Genomic DNA, 12,942 nt, shown 5'->3' with positions numbered 1-12,942 from the left:
TATTTGAGATGAATCTAATATGGTTGTCTTGCAATCACCAGTTATTTTCCAAACCAAACTGTCACTAGTACTCATCTGGATTGGCTCATTTTGTGCTCAAAGAAATGCTCTAAAGAACGGACCTAAACACAGACCAATAAGATGAAAATATCCTTTTCTTTGTTTGATTCCTGCCCTACACTTCACAACCCTCTAACCATCCCTCTAAGTAATACTATGAAATCAAGCCTAAAATGAAACTTAGGGGAAAAAAACAATAAAAAAAGCTTGAAAGTAACACCCGAAAGTAACTTTCAAAACAAAGTGCAATTCTTCAATGCTGATGTAAGTATTAAAATGAGGGCTATGATCTACCCACAGTGTCCTCCCTCAAGTACTATATCAGCCAATAGTAGGCCTCCAGAGATGATGTGTCATATCATTTATCACAGCTTGATGGCCTACACAGCTACAGACTGTCCTAATTAAGATTGCCCGTCATTCAATATGAAGAAGAGGGTAGACATGGATTTCGTGGGTGCTGCAGGGAATATTTAGAGCCCAAACATTTGTCTAATAAATAAGCATGAACGCGGTAGAAGATTTAGTAGAAAGTCTTTAATTTTCACACTGCCACAAAGTTTGTCAAAGAAGCAAGAAAATCTCACATGGGGCCCAGTTATTTTTTCTTCAGCAATGTGTTTATTTTTTTTAAAACTCGAATATGAAATACGATTTCATACAACCACTAAATCTTTTGGGGCAAATGTAATTATCCCCGCTACAAATATACAGACATGCATGCACACATAGTGCTGTGCAAATGTAGACAGGTGTGTGGAAAAAAATAAATGGAGTTCAAGAAGGACATTTATTTCAAACAGTCTCAAACCAATAATTTCTTTCAACCACTGGGTGAAATTTTCAACTTTAGAAGTGTTGTTTGCTTGGTTGCTAAATCATTTCAATGCAAGCTTGCCTCTTTTTCTAGTTTAGAGCTTTCTCAATAACACAGTTTGGATTTTTTTTTCTTTCAAAATTCATCCCAAAACACACTCGTGGGATTCAGTCTTGTGCTGAAAGTTTTGAACGTGAGCAGAAATAATGCTGAAACACATCTGAGCTATATAAGTCCAGAGGGTTATAAATTAATTAAAATTAATTTATCAATAGTGTGAACATGTGCCCCATGCATATTTAAAGAGGTGACTTCTCCAGACAAAAGACACAAAAGAGGACAGAAAATTAAATCATGCATGCATGTGTGCTGACTCATTAGTGATAATATTAAATGAGATTTTTTTTCATCAGCAAGAGAACAAATACTTGAAAAAGAGAGCAAAACAGGAGCCTTTCTGTAATATATTCCTTTACATCAGGCGTGTCCAACTCTAGTCCTCAAGAGCTACTGTCCTGGAGATTTTAGATGCGTCCCTACTCCAACACAGCTGAATCAAACGATTGGATTACCTCTTCAGCATGCTCTCAAGTCTGTCAAAGGCCTTGTAACAAGCCATTCATTTGATTCAGGTGTGTCGGAACAGGGATGCATCTAAAAGCTGCAGGACAGTAGCACTCGAGGACTAGAGTTGGACACGCCTGCTTTACATAAATGAAAACGTTTGCACCACAAAATTTACCAGGATGCACAAATTGAAATGAATTTCCTTGCAGAAGGTTTCCCAGATGCTCCACTTAATGTTTCCTCTTAATGTTAAAAGGAAACCTAAGCCAACTCTTCCAAGTGAAAACTTTCCTTTCATTGTGAAGGTTCTCAGTCATCCATCGTAGTCTAAGTAGTCTATGAATTTTCCTTTCATTCGTTTTTATACAGACTACAGTTTTAAATTTTTAGACTCATTGTTATTTTCCAATTGTGAATTTTACTACTCATCAACTTCCATCAATCTGGGCTGTGCTATAGCTGAGATTCAGCCTTTGATTATAACATGTAAAACCGTTTAGAACACAATGTTCATATTTCATATATACGTTATACATACTCACTTAAAGTTTGACTTTAATCAACTTCACCAAGTGCGTATCATGACTTATTCTGTATATAAGCATACTGATATCGAACACTGATATAGGACATATTCAAATCATGACATTTTTTGCATTGCATCTACCACAACTAGTCAGAGTGGTAATTAAAGATAGCATACACTCACACAGTCAAAGAAGTTTTATTTTAGGTTACGCATGACTTTAGTTTTAATGGTCAAACCTAAATTTAAGATGTTCAAAGCCCCTTAACTGTAAAAGTACTAATTTCAACATTTAGTAGTCACAGTTGATTTGTAATTCGATTCCTTCCTCCTTCAAATTGGCAAGACAAACATTCAAGATAGCCGCAAAGAAATTCTTCCTAGTACAAATCCTGACACTTTGTCATTCGTGTGTGTTTGGCTTTCAATTTCAGATATCCATAATTTCATTTTTGATATCCAGAATGTTCATTCTGACTCGTCATTAATGGGAACAACTCTCATTTCAGATATCTACAAAGTTTCACTTGACATTTTACTTCATATATCAAAAACGAAACATTTCTCCAGATATCTGTAATGTAATCTTGAATGTTGATAATAGACAATGACTAGTTAAAGGGAAAACCTAAACCCTGTGAGGGAGATCCAGTGGCTCTGTTATGCTGTCATGGTTTTGGTTCACCCATCCCCTCAGTGAAAAGGGAAAGGGACTGCAAATCAATACAAAGTGGTTCAGACTGATTACCTTTATCTTATAATGAAGCATTTCTATCCTGATGTGAGTGGTTTCCAGGACAACAATACCCTCAGCCATAGAGCCACTGATGAATATAAACATGATAAAGCACATGCTTTGTTCTTCAAAGTCACTAGATCACAACTCAGCTGAACATCAAGACATTTTGTATTGATATGATAGACAGCACTCTTCACCATCATGATCATCATGAAAACGCCACATGAGGGAATATGTTTAGGAAAAATCGTCTTGGAGAACCAGTGCCAAAACTTACTTATGTAGCACATGGAGGTCCAAAACCTTATTAAAACACTTTATGCTGCTCTTTCCTTTAATTTCTCATTTGTCTGTGCTTGGTTCCTGTGTTTTTGTGTTCTAGGGATGATGTATTGTTGCAATCCCATTCGAACTAATAATTACATAGTTATCTTTTCGGTCATGTCTGCACTGACTGGACACTCTGCTAGTTACAACTTGCTAGTATCAGGTTGAATTTTTGATAAGCATGCTTGGGGTTTCCATGATGCACTGAGTGTTTCTTCTTCAATTAATAGACAAAATTACATTTAATTAGTTGTTGTTGTTTAATTGATAGTTGTTTTAATTTTAATTATTAATTAAGTACACATTTAATGAATTATTTAATGGCATGTTTATTTGATTCATTTTGGCACTTGAGGCCTTCCTTATCTCACAGCGTTCTTTTGTCCTGTCTTTGTCCCCTCACCCTTAAAAGATTTGGCTCTATATAAATAAAATTTTGCCTTCAGAACAGCTTTAATTCTTCATGGCATTGACTCAACAAGATTCTGGAAACACTCCTCAGTGATTTTGATCCTTATTTACATGATAGCATAACACAGTTGCTGCATTAATGTCTCCTTCCACTACACCCAAAAGGTGGTGCCTTATAAGTACAGGGAACTGTCATCTTCAAATAGCCATCAGAAGATGTGCACACTGTTGTCAGAAAAGGATGGGCATGGCCCAAGAAAATGATGTTTAATTGGTTCTATGGGGCACAAGGGGGGTCAAGAAAATATCCCCCCACATCATTACATCCCCACCAGCAGCCTGAACCATTAATACAAAGCATGATGGATCCATGCTTTCTTGTTGTTTATGCCAAATTCTACCCTACAATCTGAATTTTGCAACAGAAATCAAACTGATCAGAAAGAGCAACTTTTTTACAATCTTCTCTTATCCAATTTTGATAAGCCTGTGCAAACTGTAGCCTCAATTTTCGGTCTTTAGGTGAAAAAAGTGACAACCAGGTTTGGCCTTCTGTTGCTGCAGCCCATCTGCTTCAAGGTTCAGTGCTGTTCTGCATACCTGCATTGTAACCCTTTCAGCTTGAAGCAGTTTGGGCATTCTCTTTTGACCTCTGATATCAACAAAGCATTGAGAGCATAGAGAAGTGCCTATCCCTGAACATGTTCTCTCTCTCTCTCTTTTTTTAACCATTCTCTGTAAACTATAGACACGGTTATGTGGGAAAATCCCACAGATCAGCAGGTCCTGAAATACTCAGACCAGTCTGTATGGCACCATCAACCATGCCATGTTCAAAGTCACTTAAAACACCCTTCTTCCCCATTTTTGATACTCAGTTTGAACTTCAACAGGTCATCTCCACGATGTCTCCATGCTTAAAAAAGTGGCCAGTGAGGGTAATTTGATTAGGCTGGGGTTTTGGTGCCAATCCCATATTATTGAACTGTGAGTAGCTGCTCTCTCAGCTGGGTATCCTTAACCTTGTTAGGAAGCTACTGGAGCAATATCACATCAGGTTCTAAGTCCCTTAAGGATTCCACATTCGTAGTTTTAAAAATAAGTGTAAAAGCGGTGGGAGTGACTTGCAGTTGGCCGCTTTGCAGAGGTGGACACACATTTCCCAACAAAGACAAAATGTTTTGAAAAGATATGATCAAAACACCCACACAACATGAAAAAGCCATGACACAACAGATTCAGTTTAAATACAACTCAGTGCCCACTCACATCAGTAATTTGTTCTAATGTTCACTTTTACTGCATTCATGGCACCTATTTTTAAAAAGGGTTTGACATGACACACTAAAGACCTGCTATTGGCTGAGTCATGCTGTGTTCAATTCAACTTAGAGGTCACAAATTCCAAAGTTAGACATGCCAAATTTTGAGCTCAAAGCTTTTCACCGCTGATTATGCCAGATGAAAAAATACAAAAAAAATTTACAAAATTAACTGCGAGCAGCTTAATATTAGTCAAGCTACATCAGTAGATTTTATGCATCAACAAAACAGAAGAGATTATATAATAGCTCTGAGAGGCTGTAACACACTCCAAGCACCATATTTGTTTCAGATATGCAGTATTCCTATAAAGCTTAGCTAAAGTTTATGTTTTGCATGTGGATGCTGTCTGCTTTTTGAAAAAGTGCAGATGCATCAAATTGGCCTTTAATTATTGGGGTCTGACTTGAAGAGCTGTTTCACTGCATTTTCTCAAGAGGAGTTCAGAAATTTCCAAGTTGAATTGAGCACAGAAACATTACTTAATTACAGGGTATGATTCATGATTTAGTCCTGCTGTGTTCACAGTATTTTTTAGACCTTTTTTTGGCAGGCCCAGCCATCATTCAGAAATTCACTCATATGTTTCATAAATGCTTAAAAACGGGTCCTTGAAAATTGAGCACTGATTTGTGTTGCTGCAGTGTTGAGTGCACTCTTGATGCTGAACTGTGTGGGTCTGAAAGGCCCGCTGGAGATAAACTGATGAGCTTCAGATGCAACCAGGCTGTTCTGTCTAGCAGTAGATGGCAGTATTTGCACATCAGCCTCTGAGATGACTGAGAGAAGCAGTGTAATTAGGCCTGTGTGGTGACCTCAGAGGGGGACTGCAGAGTTTTTCTGATCAGTTTGGCTTCCTCTAACACATACTGAAAATATCCATCATATCAGGCTAATGTTCCTTTGGAATAGCTAGAGCAATTCGTCTTAGGTAAGAGCATTCTGATGTTCCCGACTCATTCACTGCCTGCAACCAGCCTGTTCTTTCTATTTGTGTCTACTAGGACGGGATGTTATTAATGTTGTAGACATTGCCATTAGATTTTTCCATCTTTATTTTCAGGATTTGTTGAAAGCCAGCGGCCCGAGCTGTTTGTGAGAGTGCCTGAGTGCTATGTGAACCTGCTCTGACAGTCGAGATGAGGGATGCGAAGGTCAGGGCACGCTAAACAAGGCCGTTTCTAACTGTTGGACAATTCAGTTTGCACACAGAACCTTAGTGTTCTGAAGGACTGACAATAGCCACTGCTACCCTCAGCCCAGTTGTAGTATTTGATGTCATATCAATCACAGGCACCAAAAGAGAAACAGTGGATGCTTTAATCTCTAAGGGGAGTCACATGAAAGATCTTTATGCTTTTTGTATTGAAAAGACTTTAGAGATCAGGAAAAGCTGACTTGGGAATCAAAAGTTGCCAGTCTGAATCCAGAAACCATCAAAGCATTGCTAGTGACCATAAAAATCTTTTAGTCACTTATGAGTCATTTTTGTTCCCCAAACAATGTCAAGGTGCCCCCAGACTAAAGCAGTAAACTACCACTTGTTGTTGAGGCAGTCTGGGACATGGATGAACTCTGAATTCAAAACAAGTTGGGAATAAAGGGCCAGCCCATCAGTTTGTAACCGTAACCGTAGGACTGAAAACCAGGATGTGCCTTCTCCTTCAATTTTAGAGATGCCCAGCTGTATGGAGGTGTAGAAAAACACTTCTAGGGGGCACTTCTTTTATTTTACACTAGCCTGAGTTTGCAAAGTGCTACTGAGCACAGTGAAAACAGCTGCAGGATGTCTTCCATGTTACAGGAGCAATCACTGGAATTAGGGTGATTGCTGAATTCGGAGGATCTGGGAGGATCTAACTAAAATGTAGAACAGAGGTGCATTATTTAAAGTGTACAAATAAAAGTCTGAGTATTTCCACCTGGTTAATAACCATTTTTCTCACCTGCCACACCTCAGTTCGTAGGTTACTTGTTCTAATTTGTAGTCTTTAAAACTAATTTTACAATCCTGATCACTGGCATCACTTAAAAATTCCTCCAGACACAAAAGAGACATTATATAACTGCTTTCTAAGGAGGTGAGTGTAGTAGTTTCCACATTAATTAATTGTCTTGTATCGTATGAGACATGCAAATGTCAGAACACCTGGAGAGGCAGAGGTGGAGGATCATAACTTTCCTCCACTAAAGAGTCTCACTTCCTCATCTTGCCAGAGGCTAGCCCACAGTCTTGCTCTTCATCCAGACACAAAGATAGCACCGGGATAACAAAAATCAAAGAAAAGGTCTTGCAGTTTTTCACCACTGGAAACGGAAAAAGAGAGGCAGAAAATGTAGAGGATGAGGTTCGCATCTCAGAGGTGGCCGATGGCAGCTTTTCAACCCCTGCTGCAGGTTTTGAAACTGCTGCACACAGAGCAGGAGATGTTACTACTGCCGCTACACTGTTATATTCACACTGGCCTCGTTCTGACTGGGGATTTCAAACTGATTCTAAAGCAGCCGCTGAATTTTTTAACCTTATTCTTTTGGCCCTTTGAAGTTCAATGCACAGAGCGAAGCACTGCCAGGCTGAGGGGCTCAGATCCATTGGGGTGACCTGGTCTAATAATAGTACACTCACTTGTGGCACTTTCAAGCACTATCAGGGCTAAAAGCCTCCACAAAATGACATACTTCATCTTCATCTTCAGTGACACCCGTGGCAGATTGGATGTGACATTATGCTTACATGTTGCACAACAATACTTATTTAAATAACTGTGAAAAAAAAAACATGTGCAGATAAACTGCCAGCAGTTTGGCAGGGTAGTGAAAATGTGCTCACAGCAAATAGCACACAGTCAAACTTCTCCACTCTGACTCGTCAGTGTCGTCTCTAGTTATAAACAATGCCTGGCTCCAGAAGACAGCAGCCATCTGCGGAAAACAGAGCAGCTCTGGAGTCAACCTGACTTAGTGAGGATAAAGGGCAGCTTCACATCTCCACTCAAATAAAATAACAGCAACCCTCAGCTGTGTTTACACACTGCCGCCTTTTTTCTATTTTATGCAAATCTCTTGTGACTGAGTGGGATGTAAGCAGACCAGTCATTCACAGCAGCTTACCAAAACATTTGATAAAGAAGCTTATTAAGACTCTTTATTTAACACACAATAAAGGCACAGAAACATGAAGGTAAAGGAGTGTTGCCCTGAGCAGGGCTTCTGGATCCCGACTGAGATGGACCACCTTAAGCACCTCAACCACCACCCTCCTTCATTCCGCTCTCCCAGCATGCACCTCTACCAGCACTGCACTGTATTTCTTACCCTTAATCATTAAGTGACAGTCAGCTAAGCACACACTTCTAGCCCCATCCTGCTTTGCCTTTATGCAGCTGCAAACAGTGAATCAGGCGTCTGCTGAGGGAGTTTTTCCTTTTTGTTAACCACCATTAAAGTGCATTCACTCACCACTGCTTACCTAAGCATCTTATTGAGTGGTGCAAGGCATACAGACATATAAAGATAAATAAACTGACAGAACTTATGCATTAGTCCTCCACTAGAGCCAGCCAGGCCACTTACTGCCCTGAGAACAATCCACTATGAACAAGTGCGATAATGTGTAATTTAAAGAAATACACTGCTATTGAACTAAAAAACCTCCCAGGTGGAGAGAAAAATGACCTGATAACATTTCTTGAAGCCAGTATGAAACGTGGTCAGGGTAAAACAATATCTGACCTTGAAACTAACAAATGTCAAGGTCCCAGCTTCTTGTTTAGGGTTTGTGAAGTTCTGGCTCCTGTTTTGATTTTATTCTTATTCCTTCTTGTGCTTCCAGCGTCCTCGGATTCTCGTCTCCGTGTTGTTTATGTGTTTTTGTCTTCCTGTGTATCCTGTGCACTCTGTCTTTATCTCCTCTCCTTTGTGATTGCTTGTCCTGCATTAATTGTCTCCAACTGGGCCCCGTTCATGCCTGTCTCCCCTCCTGTTATCAGTCCTTTCTGTTATTATAGTTCTGTCTTCTACTTTGTCAAGATGTCTGTTTATTCTCCCTGCGTGTGATCTGGATTCCAGGGCCTTGTACTATGAAACAAATTCAACATACCCAAGGTATCTTTTCATTATCTGTGATAACCTTAACACTGGATATCAACTTGATAAGTCAACCCAGGGTTTTCCCTGTGTGTTCCCATGAAAGGGGTGGTGTTAACAGCATCTAACCAATCACAGTCATTAATGAAAATACTGCAGCTAATTTTTCAAACATACGATAACTATAATATTACAGAAATACGAAGAAGTTAAACACACAATGCAGACTAAAAGCAACAAAGCAGCAACACTACAAACAAAGGAGTGTGCATTAAAAATGCTTTATGAAAGTTTGAGCTTGAAATGTTTTAGTCAGTAAGATTAGAGACAAACCATCATATTAATAGTTTAGTATATTTGAACGTAGCAAGAAAAGCCAGCAAAAATGCTGACTGTAAGTTGACAGACTTGTCAATATCACAGCTTTCTCATTCAGACACAGAAGAGACTGGAGGATTATAAACAAGAATTTCATTAAATAAATGTTTAAAAGACAGTTTTAAACTTTATTCCTTCAGCTTTAACCTCGGTAATGTTTAATGATAAAAGTACATGACAGTGCTAACAAACTCAAAACATAGGCTTGGACTAGGCTACATGCTAATTTGAAGTCCACAAGTTCAAAAAGGTGTCCTGCCTTGGGGTCATGTATTAATACTTAGCCTATGGAACAATACAGCTGTTGTGAAACTCGTTTGCAGCCAACTGAAATAAAGTTACATATAAGAATCTACATATATTACTGTTGCTCATTGGGGAAACACAAAGACATTAGGTGTTATTAGAAAATGTTATTAAAAAAATGCCATGGTAACTTACGCCGTGAACATAACCTGCTCTGGAGCAGTTACCATGGCGATCTACGCTGGTAAAAAGTGATCCGACTTCGTCATCCTGAAAACCCAGGGTTAACCCTGAAGTTACCTGGACAAGATGAAATCCTGCTTCGTAGTACACGCGTACTAGTATATTTTTTCCTTATTCCCTGTTTGTTTACCTGTTTGTGGAATTTGCGTTTCCTTTTCTTTCTTTTTTTGCTACAGGCCAGTAAAAGCTCATTTTGCCTGCCTCTGTGTCCTGCATGTGGATCCTCTCATCACCTCATTTCAAATGAGGTGAAAATCCATGAATGAAAATTCATGGAGCTGCACTAAAAGAAGGATGGTAAAGGGGAGGCTGGGTTTCAAAGTTTTGATGATGCAGAACCAGTTTAGCAAGCTGGCGTATGATTTAGGGCAGCATGAATCAAGCAGTTTTAGTCTGTGTTTGTAATGTGTCTGATCAGAGGTTGGCGTATTTACACAGTGCAGATTTCTAGCAGCAGCAATATTTATCAGTGTTGGGAAGGTTTAGTAAGCTGTTCTAACCAGAACAAAAGACATGGAATTGAAGAGAATTGCTCCTCTCATCCTGTTATCATGCTGCTCATGAACTGCTGAAAAATGAAAGATTTGGTTGAACACTTTTTTCCTTGTTGTGTTTGCAGGCCTCAACATGTTCCACCACCGGCCTCCAGGCCACACTTTGAGGACCCTAGTTCTGAAAAATTGATTTTACTATTTTTCTTTGAAGGAAAGGGACGAGTAGGGACTAAGTAAAGCGCTATACAAATGCAGGCCATTTACCATTTTACCATTTACATTGCATATTCCAACCCTTTGCAAGTTAAAATGAATTCATGTATTTGTTAATAAAAGATTAACACTTGCAGCTATAGTTTGATCAGACTTGATTGACAGTGACTTTGGGAGTACGCGACATCTCTGTTCTTCTACCTGTAATCCATCCACTTCAAACCAGTGAGTGAAGGCTTAAATCTTTCCCGTGAAAGAAGTGAAGCTGGTCTAACTTTGGCAGAAAATGTCACATCATAGCTTACAGTATGAAGTTGATTAAGAGAGTATGTTTGTGGGAACACCATAAATCTGGACTAAAGGTTTAGACAACCTTGACAAAAGAGAAATACTTTAAAGCACTTGTGTCATTAAAATTATGAGACGGCATGCTTTAATTTCCTCTTTTTTCCCATTTTAAACGGTCATTTTTGTCAGGTGTTTCTACTTCAGCTGTCAGCTTTCCAGCCTCAGCTATCGACTGCAGCTCGATTTAGACAATATGAAACAAATGCAGTAAGCACTGTACTTTTTTAACTGCCAGGATGGCAGACTGGGGGAGGTGGGGCGGGGTGTTGTAGACTGTGATGGCTAGAATCTGTGAGCGAGCAGGAGGTGATGTGAGCCATCTGAACCTTTAGTCTACCATCCATCAGAGCCAGAGAGACACCAACAAGGGCAAGCAAACAGAGATAAACAAAGAAATGTATTGTGCGGCGACCCATTGCTCTCTCTACGGTCTGTCCTGACGCAGAGATGTGATTTCTCTCCATCCAGTGGCTGGGAAAGCATCTTCATCTCCAATCACACACATGCCGTCAAAGTAGAGTATGCTTTCCTGGATGAAAAGTCGTGGTGTTCTTCAGTGTGGCATAAGTGATTGTGCGGCTAGTCACAGCTTTCATCCCTGAAACAGACCTTTACAGTATTTGATGTATATTTGAATAACACACTGAAGCCCTATCTTCTTCTTTGTACTGTGTAAATTATATCCCCATTTTGCAATAGTACAAAGCAAATGCATTTTAGAATAGTATTCAATAAGATGAACTGTTTGATACTGGGACAACATAATCTTCCTACGAAAAAAGGTTTATATTTTCATATTTTATAATATCAGATTCCAGATCAGGGACTGGAAAGGATCATGCATCCAAATCAAAAAACAAGTTTTTGCTAACATGTGCACCATTTATGTTTAATAATGTTAGCTAGATAGTGTGTAACTGACATTAATCAATGCAACCGCACAGAGATTTCATTCATTTGTAACTGTTATGCCTCTTCCTAGAGTGTCTGAGATTCAACATGAAAGTAACCCGCCTCCCCTAAGAAGCAGAGCAAATATAACCCCAACCAAAATCATGAAAAATACAACTTGTCTCTCCGCACAAAATCAAAAAGAAATGGCAGCTCACCCTACAAATTCCCGAAAGCTAACAAAATCCATTTTCATACATGCACACCTTTCTGTTAATGTGACAGCATCTGAACCTGTCAGGTTTGCGTCTGAATGTGCACCCCATCACTTTTCGCAGTGTAAAATCTCCCCAGGTCAGACCAAGCAACAATTACGGATCACTTTCAACACAATGCAAGTCTGAATGCATGCAGTGACATTAACAGTTGGGCATGTACAAGATTACGAATATGCGCGTCCCTTCTGCATCATTATTTGTTCAGCTTACTAAGCCAGCTGTATGAAAAATATACAGGTGGACACAGAAAACACAAATTACACAGGTAACATGATACAGCTATATCTGTCGCAATAGGAACAGTTGCTTTTCCAGGTGTAAGGAAAATTGTTGGCAAAAATAAAGAATAAATGAATGAAAAGCTACATTTATGAGAGGCATCTGAGTCAACAGGAGGCGGCTTGGATGGTGGGTGTAAGAACACAATGATTCTCACACCAGAGGCTGGTGTTTGCAGCCATAGTTATTTTACGGTTTGGCTTAGACAATAACAATCAAGGTAATGCTGAGGTCATTACAGTTTTGCAAGAAAACATAATTGTTAGTGATCACTGCTGAATCAGTATCTGTGTATTTACACGTATCATTATGTTGATAGTAAACAGAATCTGGCTGCAGTTATGTGTCTTTCTTTTCTCCTACACAAATATTCTTCATTGTAAAAAAGTACAGACGACACTAGAACTATGAAACAGCTTAAGTAGAAATATGTTTTGGGAAAAGACAAAGTATGTTTTATATTTTAAATTTGGCAAAGTAACCACTGTATGCCTTTACGACAGCTTTGCACACTCTAGTTGAAAGTACACAGCTGGAAGTGTGCCGAGGTATTGTTGGCATGGAGCAAAAACACCCCGATGCTGTAATAAGACGTATAATAGTGGTGCTCAGCTGAGTAAAATGAAAAGCCAGTTGAAAATATTCAATAACTTTAGTTCTACATTTGAAGTTTCTTCAAGTGTAGTTGCAAAAAAATAAAATAAAACTATGTGATG

Source organism: Oreochromis aureus, linkage group 1 (genome assembly GCF_013358895.1).
Source record: "Oreochromis aureus strain Israel breed Guangdong linkage group 1, ZZ_aureus, whole genome shotgun sequence".
NCBI classification, from domain to species: domain Eukaryota; kingdom Metazoa; phylum Chordata; class Actinopteri; order Cichliformes; family Cichlidae; genus Oreochromis; species Oreochromis aureus.
The sequence above is the reverse complement of the archived record's forward strand: the minus strand, read 5'-3'. Positions refer to the sequence as shown.